A 9,046-nucleotide genomic window follows, 5' to 3' on the forward strand; every position below is an offset into this window, starting at 1 on the left:
TCCATCTCCTAATTTTTATTTTCCCACATTTCCTCACATACTAAATGCCAAATCTAAATTTTTACTACTTAAGAACATAGGATGTATATTAAAATTGAACTTAATGTAAACATTTCCTTTTGCTTTCTTTTTTTGTGTGTGTCTTTAATAATAAAGAAATAAGTGACACACATTCAGAAAAATAAGTACAAATGACTTATATTATGCAGAGTGAAATAGAATATAATTTGAAGATCGCGCATAGACTTTTTTTTTTTAAACATAAGGAAATGAATAAGTAGCCTAACATAAATGAACAAATATAAGTCCAAAGTGCACATTAACAGCTAAGATGTTCTGAACCTCCCCATCTGAGAAAATAAAACTAAATATGATAAATAAGCCTCCTCAACTCTTTCCTTGCTCTTAAAGATTTGATCCATTTTTTGTTGCATTGCCCTTTTTTTGTTGCATCAATTCAACAAACTTTTTTTTTTTTTTTTTGCTGTTCCAGAAAACATGCACATTTGAACCAATCAGAGCCAACTATCTCTGTTGACCACATGTCAGTATGTCAGCCAATTGAACAGATAAATGAGTCCAGGCATTTTGCTTTGCTGCTTGCATTCGCACATTGATGTGACTCATCATCGTCAGACTCAAAAAACTGCAGCAGCTGGGGAAACCTCCATGACGTCCGTAGAATAAAATAAATAATAAATATTGGTGGAAACGGATTACGCCACAAAAGCACTTTATTAGGCTTGTTGTTAACACTTTTGTATTTAAATCTGTTGTTAGTAGGTAGATTGTTTTCTTCTTGGAAATGAAATGCATGTGTGGCAGCTTAGCATTTTTTTTTTTTTTACATAGTGTTTTGACAGTTGCAATCATATTTTTGGAATCAAAGCAGAGTGTACCGTAACAGCATTTAGACCCTGAATCTTATAGCGGAACTGCGTTCCTGCCCTGAATCTTATACCGGAACTGCATTCCTTACCGTTCTGGCCCACTTTCACCCCTGCCTGCATCAAAGTTAGCATAACATTAAACTGTGTGAACTTGCTAACCTCCAAAACTCGAGTGAAGCTGCTTAGAGAGAAGTGTCCTTCTGTTTGTGTTTTCTACAGTTAATGTTAATTAAATGTAGTGAACTCTGCTGGAAACTATACAACTAGATTAAATGTGAGCAAAAAGCTGCTTAGAGAGAGAGGGGGGTGCTGCATAACCTCATATGTTAATCACACAAAACAACATACACACAAAATAATCATAATTAACTATCTACAGGAGTGTTCCAGTCAAAGTCCTGACTTCAACTCAGATGAGATACAGTTGCATGATTTTAGGAGAGCGATTCCTATCAAACATACGAGGATAATTGTTGAACTGTAACAATTTTGAAAGTCCAAAAAAATATCATGATTGTTATTGATGTTTGAACTGAAACAACAGGAAACCTTTGATCGTGGTCTGTGCTGGAAAAACGACCAGGTGCAAAAGTCTAGGGTTTCACATAATTTTTTCCCATTCCTGTGAATGTTTTATATTTAAGTTATTTCCAACAAAATACAACATCTTGTAAATGTTTGTTTGGTACTTAAAGCAAAGACTGTGATTATTCTTACAATTTGATTAAAGTTAAGACCACATTATAAGACCAACTTATTTAGAAGTTTAATAAACTGAAAGGGTTTCATATAGGTTCCCACCTCCCAGTGTACAGAAGATATGACAACAATATTCACACAAATAATGATCCGATACAAGAGAAGGGGGATAATGATACATCGATTTGTCAGGCACAATCAAACCCAATCAAATGGTTTTCATTCAAAAGGTCACTGACCCAAATATTTACGCCATTAGGTGTAATATAAGGGATTGTGATAAAAATGTATATGGTATATTAAATCGATCAATGAATCTAATCATGCATTGCAGACTTTGTAGTATCGACAAATATCGTATCTTTGTCATAACAAGTGATATCATATCATATCATATCATATCATCATTAACCCCTTTATAGGGCACTCAGTGAACTCATTGGCAAGCCTGGGATGGAGCTATACATCCAATCCAATTTGACTGAGAGGGGCTTGCAATTAATTGGCAGGGCACTGAAAGATGATCAAGTCCTCTCAGTTTAAATGAGTTAATGGTTTTGGACTTTTTTAAACTTAGTTTTTTTCCTTTTTTTTTTTTTTTTAAATATATTTTGGGGGAAAAAAAGGCAGGGGAGTAATATCCTCATATCTATTTAAATTGATTATTTAAAAACATCTTAATAACTGCAATATTGTTCTCTTTACTAATTGTATTTTTTTATTCATTTAAAATTTTCTAAAACAAAATGAAAACCTTAAAAAATGTTATTTCATATAATTTGTCAGCTTTACTTTAGGACTCCATTTTAACTAAGGAGTTAAAGGGCTAGAGTGTATTTCTCTTTTGACCTATTTTAATTGTGATTTAAGTAACATTTTATTCATTTATAATTACCTATTCATAACAAATGTATAAAAATAATTATTAATTAAAATATATATATACGTGTGCTTTGTTGACATGTCTTCAGCAACCTTTTTACAGGCTTTCTTGCGTACCGTCTTCAGAAGAGGCTTCCTCCTGGGGTGACAGCCATGCACACCAATTGGATGTAGAGTGTGGCGTATGGTCTGAGCACTCACAGGCTGACCCCCCACCTTTTCAATCTCTGCAGCAATGCTGACAACACTGCTGCAATGAGTCACATGACATTTTGGAGGGAAAATGACAAGCAGTACTCAATTTGGACATTTAGGGATGTATGTAGTTTCTATTGCGTGTACTTACTTTTGCTGCCAGGGGTTTAGATATTAATGGCTATATTTTGAGGGGAAAATTAATTAACTGTATTGTATAAACCGCACACAGACTACTTTTCATTGTGTCAAAGTGTCATTTTGTCAGTGCTGTCCCATGAAAAGATGTACTTAAATATCTGCAGAAATGTGAGGGGTGTACTCACTTTTGTGATACACTGTAAGTGAGACATACATACATACATACATACATACATACATACATACATACATACATACATACATACATACATACATACATTGGAACACGAACATGAATGGTAACAATAATAATAATAATAATAAAGTGATGTACTGACAGGCAACAATTGAGACAGTCCATTGTTGTGTATTGCAAGGCCCCAGTAGTTCTTATGAGGTAGTAAATTATTAAAGTGCTCTGTGCTTGACTGTGTGTGTATGTGTGTAAGTCAATGATGGGAGGCAAGGGAGGGAGTTAAACATCCTGATGGCCTGGTGGATGAAGCTGTTTGTCAGTCTGGTATTTCTGGACCGGAGGCTCCTATACCTCTTTCCAGAGGGCAGCAAGCTGAAAAAGTTGTGCGCTGGGTGTGTCACATCTCTCACAATTGTGACAGCCTTGCGAGTGAGGCGGGTGGTGTAGATGTCCTGCAGGGAAGGAAGTGGAGCATTGATGATTTTGCTTGCAGTGTTCACTAAACGCTGTAGGGCTCTCATGTTGAAATCCGTGCAGCTCCCACCTCAAACAGCAATGCAGGTGGTGAGGATACTTTCAATGGTCCCTCTGTAAAACGTGGTCATGATGGGTGGTGGGGCACAGCGTGCTTCAGTTTCTTTAAGAAATAGAGACACCGCTGTGCTTTCTTGGCTAGTGATGTGGTGTTGGTGGTCCAAGAGAGATCCTCATCGATGTGCACGCCGAGGAATTTTGTGCTGGTTACTCTCTCTACAGCAGCCCCATGATTGATCGGTGGCAGGTGTTGGCTGGGGCTTCTCTGGAAGTTGAGAACAATCTCCTTTGTTTTGTTGACATTCAGCAGGACGTTGTTATTTCTGCACCACGTGGCCAAGAGGTCTACCTCAGTCCTGTGGTGCGTATCGTCGTCGTTGGTAATGAGGCCCACCAGTTTGGTGGTTCGCATATTTTACCAAATGATTGGTGCTGTAAATTGTTTTGCATTCATATGTAAGCAGAGTGAAGAGCATGGGGCTCAGAACACTGCCCTGAGGGGCTCCTGTGCTGAGTGTGATGTTGCTCGAGATGACCCCACTCATCCAGTATATTAACAACATCACAATAATTATTTAAAATTGACACTCCTATTGTCAGAAAACACAAGTTGGTTACACATTTTGCATCTAAAAGGTTTGAAAAGGAATTGCTTAACTTGCTCAAGTAGTTTATTAAGCCTTACTTAAATCATTTAGGCATTTTGCATTCAACTAGATAACTTAATACTTAAAGCAGTTGTGTGAAACCAATTGAAATACGGTTCTTGCATAAACAACGTGTTTCATTTTTGAGTGCATTCGGTCTTTTATCCAGCACCCTATTCCTTCAAGGAACAATAAAAATCATGACGAAGAGAATCTATGCACGTGCAGCCTGACTCGTCCTTAGACTTGAAGAAAAAAAAGAGAGAGAGAGAGAAACCGTCTAGAGGACAGCTATTCCACTGTAATTGGTGTACACTGGCTTCAAAAGCTGAGGTGAGATGTACAATACATTCCTTGTGAAAGGGAACTCCAAAGCACATTAAAAGTGAATTCGTTTTTGTGTAAAGTGTGTTCAGGGTCATTCCGGTCACGACGCGCGCACCTCTCCAAAAGCGCACACGTATCCAAAGGCGCACTCCATACTTTCTAAAAGACAGTCACATTGTTAAAGGGTTTCACAAGAGCTGTACATATGGCATCCGGGTTGCAATTAAATGTTTTTAAGATGTTTTCCCTTTCTTGAAGAAGTTTCCTTTTCCTTTTCTCTCTCCCGGCAGTTCTTTGGCAGAAGGAGAGAAAGGAGGGGGGCGCATTGAATGGCGTCCCTGATAACAATCTGGTCAGCGAGTTGTTGGACTTCGATTGGCCTTCTCAAAACGTCCTTCAAACAAAAAGCTGAAGACGGAAATAAAGCCCCACCTGGTACCCCTGTTTGTTAAAATAATAAATAGATTTTGTTTAATAAATAAGCAAAGGAGAGCGTCAAGTATAAACCGGGCGCAGCGTGCAGGTTTCACCTGCTCGAAAGCTCGGTCATTTGTATTGTTAAATATTGTTAAATGATCACTTTTCGTCCCAACTCGCCTTCATATCTGCTATGTTTGCCCACACTTTGCATAACAAGCAACAAAAACCAAGCAAAGACTCGACTGCTTTAAACTAACACCTGTCCGTCATATCCCAATATGGATGTGCCATCGTTGATTATTTGTTAAGTGAGATATTTCGTTTGCTTTATAGAGCTTTTCTTGGCTTTTACGAGAGCAAACGGCGAATCATATCTCGCTTGTGTGTATTTGTCCACTTTATCGAACGCATATGGAGGATCTGATTGCTTCCAAAACATATATTTGGACAGTGATTTAAGGAGGTTTTTATCCTTAAGAAGACAATTATGTTTGAGAACTGCCCTGGCACACTGCCCCCACTCTGCACAAAACAAGTACTATATAGAACGCCTATTGACATACAGGCTTTTGAGTTGCACAAAATGACATTGACAGTAAAACTGTTTTGCGCCACTTACCGCATGTGGTGACGATGTCCTCCAGGTGGTCTCTTGATGCACTCATATAGGTTCGCATTATTGTAGCATTCGGGTTTAATGAGTTGTTTCACATATAGGAACATCCTTTGTACTGTCTTTTCAAACAATAAGGTTTACATTTTTAGACGACCGTTTTTCCCTGGCACCATGCGTAATAGTATTTGCGCAACTGCATGGCAGGAGTTGCGCTGCAACAATGTAAATTAATTTTTGCTCATAATCTAATAGAATGCATGCCAAGATGAATTCAGTGTCTATTAAGTATTGCTTGTTATATACGGACAGTCTTAACCAAGCCAAGACGAGTTTTTTGCTCGGTGCAAATTAGAATGCGCGTTTTTTGCAACCAAAATACGCATTATAAAGAGCATATCCAATTTGTTTTCGAAACAATCGTTCTGTTTCGTTGGGTTTTTGCCATTACCCCCCCCCCCCCCCCCCCACCAATGTGCTTATATTCATTTTAAAACAAGAAGTTTGTTTTTCAATTGTTGTAAAGACGCGTAACATAAATTTCCCTGAGTTTCTGCTGTTCACTGAACGCGTAAAATGTATCATCACGCACCAAAGAAACGTTAAATAGTGAATGGAAAACCATAAAATGTGTTTCAGTTGTAAGTTAGAATTAAATAAGTAAAGGTATACGCGTTGTAAAAGAATCACCTCATTAAAAATGCGATATGAACAGTTAGAATGTATTATATCTGCTCACGAAAAGTTCTGTTTATAAACCAGCACTCAACTATATTGTGTTTTCAGAAATTAATGCTTTAAAATCAACATAAAACAATCAAGTGAGGAGGGAAACAACCGATTCACATGTCTGTTATTTCAAAATTTCCCCAAAATATAAGTTTAATTAGCTCTCTGATTCGAAATGGAATGGACGGCTACCACCGTCAATGGCAGATAATAATAATAATAAAAACAACAACAACAACAAAAAAGCCTATATTTAGATATAAAAAACACATTTTTGCCCCAAATCAAGGTAAACGCATTTGAATTAACTAATTATATTTTTCATTCATATTTTTTAACCACTCAAAACAATACAATTCACACAAAGAAATACAGTAGTGGGTCTGATGAGAGAGGGAGAGTGTGCAAGACGTGCTGCCTGGAACCTGATTGGCCATCTGACAGATGCTGTTGATTCAGGCGTTCAAAAAGATAAGATAAAGGCCTTATAAAATCACAAGGATGCGCATGCAGCACGCATTGTGTACTGCCTCCTGCTGCTATGGCGAATCAGAGCACCAGGTACGTGGAAGTGCATTTTATTATTGCATGTATGGGGGAGAGCGGGGTTGTCAGGTCTTACTATATATTTTAGGGAAGCTTAATATCTTGGCTTGCAGATGACATCTTTTCGTTTTAATTTTTAAAAAGACGTTATTATTAATCACAGACAATCTGACACTTTGTGAAAAAGTGGATGCTTGTCACACTATCTGATGGTTATCATTTTCAATTTAAACGCGATTTTCCAAAATTACGATATTTGAATGAAATTATAGTGTTTTTTTAAATTATTTTAATAATGTTACTATCAAATTACAACAGGTTTGCAATATTGCATTAACTTGACAAAAACAAAACAAAACAAAACCTTTGAATCTTTTGAAATGTTGGTGTGACAACCAACCCTATCCAAATTGGGGCAAAAAACCCCACTTTTTTTTGGAAAGGGAGGTTGGGAGGGGGCAAAAGCCAAGATAATAGCTAGTATTCAACTAAATCAAAACTTTAGCTTTCTCCTATCCTGTTTAATGGCTACACTTTCATAACTATAAACCTAACGTGCAAAAAGCTCATAAAATAATAATGAATATCTTAAAGTTTCTGAATTGATCCTAAAAAGTTTGTTGCCTTACTTCAAAGTGATGGATGACTTTACAGTAAAAACAATGTTTTTTTTTTTTTCTGGGTCATTTACGACAATTTCAACACTGATATTGTCAAACACCGGCCTCTGGTGGTCTAGGTTGGCAACGAACCTCACTGTCTCCCTGTGCACATATATACTGTATATGGCGGAAAACACTCATTGAGACCCCCAATTTTGCCAAAATTGTCCTATATACATGTGCTCATTGGAAAGCTTAAAATCTAAATTTTCTGGGGGAAGATTTTTTTGAAACGGGAGGGCATTTAAAAAACAAAAACAAAAAACAGCAAAACCCTGACTGGAAGTGAGAGCATGAGAGAGCATAATTAAAGACACCATAGAGCATGAGAGTGCATAATTAAAGACATCATGATTTTAACGAGATATTGGGTACTTACCTCTTTTTGATCCAAAAACTCCATGTAGCATGTATCACCAAGTGTCAAGACACAGATGTGAATGGCCACAGCCAGATTTTTAGGGGATTTTATGGGTGAAACACGGTAATATAACAAGGGTCGCGGTGCAGAAATCACAGACATCAAGAAGTGGTCGAGATTTTTTTTCCAAAGATTTACCCTTTTAAACATTTTCCCCCAAATTTTTCTTTGTTTGGAATACGACAGTAACAGAAGTACAATTAAGCGATAGTTTTGAGGTAGATATCCTTGACTTATTTACACTTTTTTTTTTCATTGTGACGTAATTTGTTTAAGAGCTTAAAATATGCGAGTGATTTTTTTTTTTTTTTTTTAAGTCGTCTAATATTCGTTTTTAAAAAAATTTTAATTAATGATTCTAAGCTAAAACTGACATTTGAAATAATACATATAATTACTTAACTTCTTTTTATGGCTGGGATGAAACAAAAGCAGTTGCGCGACGTCTGTAAACGGTGGTCTCCAGGGTAAAACGGACAAATTAAAAATAGTTTGGGGGCTTAATGCACCATGAATCTGCTATGGCTGCATATATTGTTCTATCAAACACAACAGTTCTTTTGGCTTAAAATAAAGCAGTTTATTTTAAAAAGTGGTGCATAAGCAGAAATTGCTTTTTCAGCCTTGTCTGTGTTTTCCGCCATATATTAGTATATCAAAAATGTATGAAAAGTAGTCATTTATAATGTTATAAATGTATTAATTATATTTGTTGGTGTGTAGTATAAAAATAACTAATTTCAAGAGCTTTTAATACAGTTTTTGGAGTGCGTATTGTTCATTATTTTCAAGAATAGATTCTCTCATGATAAAGTGAAAACTGGTCAGATATTGTAACTATGTACAATTACATTGCCATATTTATTTTGAATTTACAAATTCTTTATGCCATAATGTGAATTTTGAATTTATAAATTGTTTAGGGATATTTTTTTTCTTCACATTTATTTTTGTTTTTCTTTAATAGGATATTCTGTGCACCATGTGGCAACCAGACCAACAAGAACGCAGAGATGGACATGAATCCAAAAGATGTCAGTGTGCACATGAGTCAAAATGAAAAGGCCCAGTCCAAATGTGCACAGTCTGCACTGCGGGGCAGACGAAGGGTGAAGGCTAACGACAGAGAACGTCATCGGATGCA

This window comes from Corythoichthys intestinalis, chromosome 10, assembly GCF_030265065.1.
Source record: "Corythoichthys intestinalis isolate RoL2023-P3 chromosome 10, ASM3026506v1, whole genome shotgun sequence".
In the NCBI taxonomy this organism is placed as follows: domain Eukaryota; kingdom Metazoa; phylum Chordata; class Actinopteri; order Syngnathiformes; family Syngnathidae; genus Corythoichthys; species Corythoichthys intestinalis.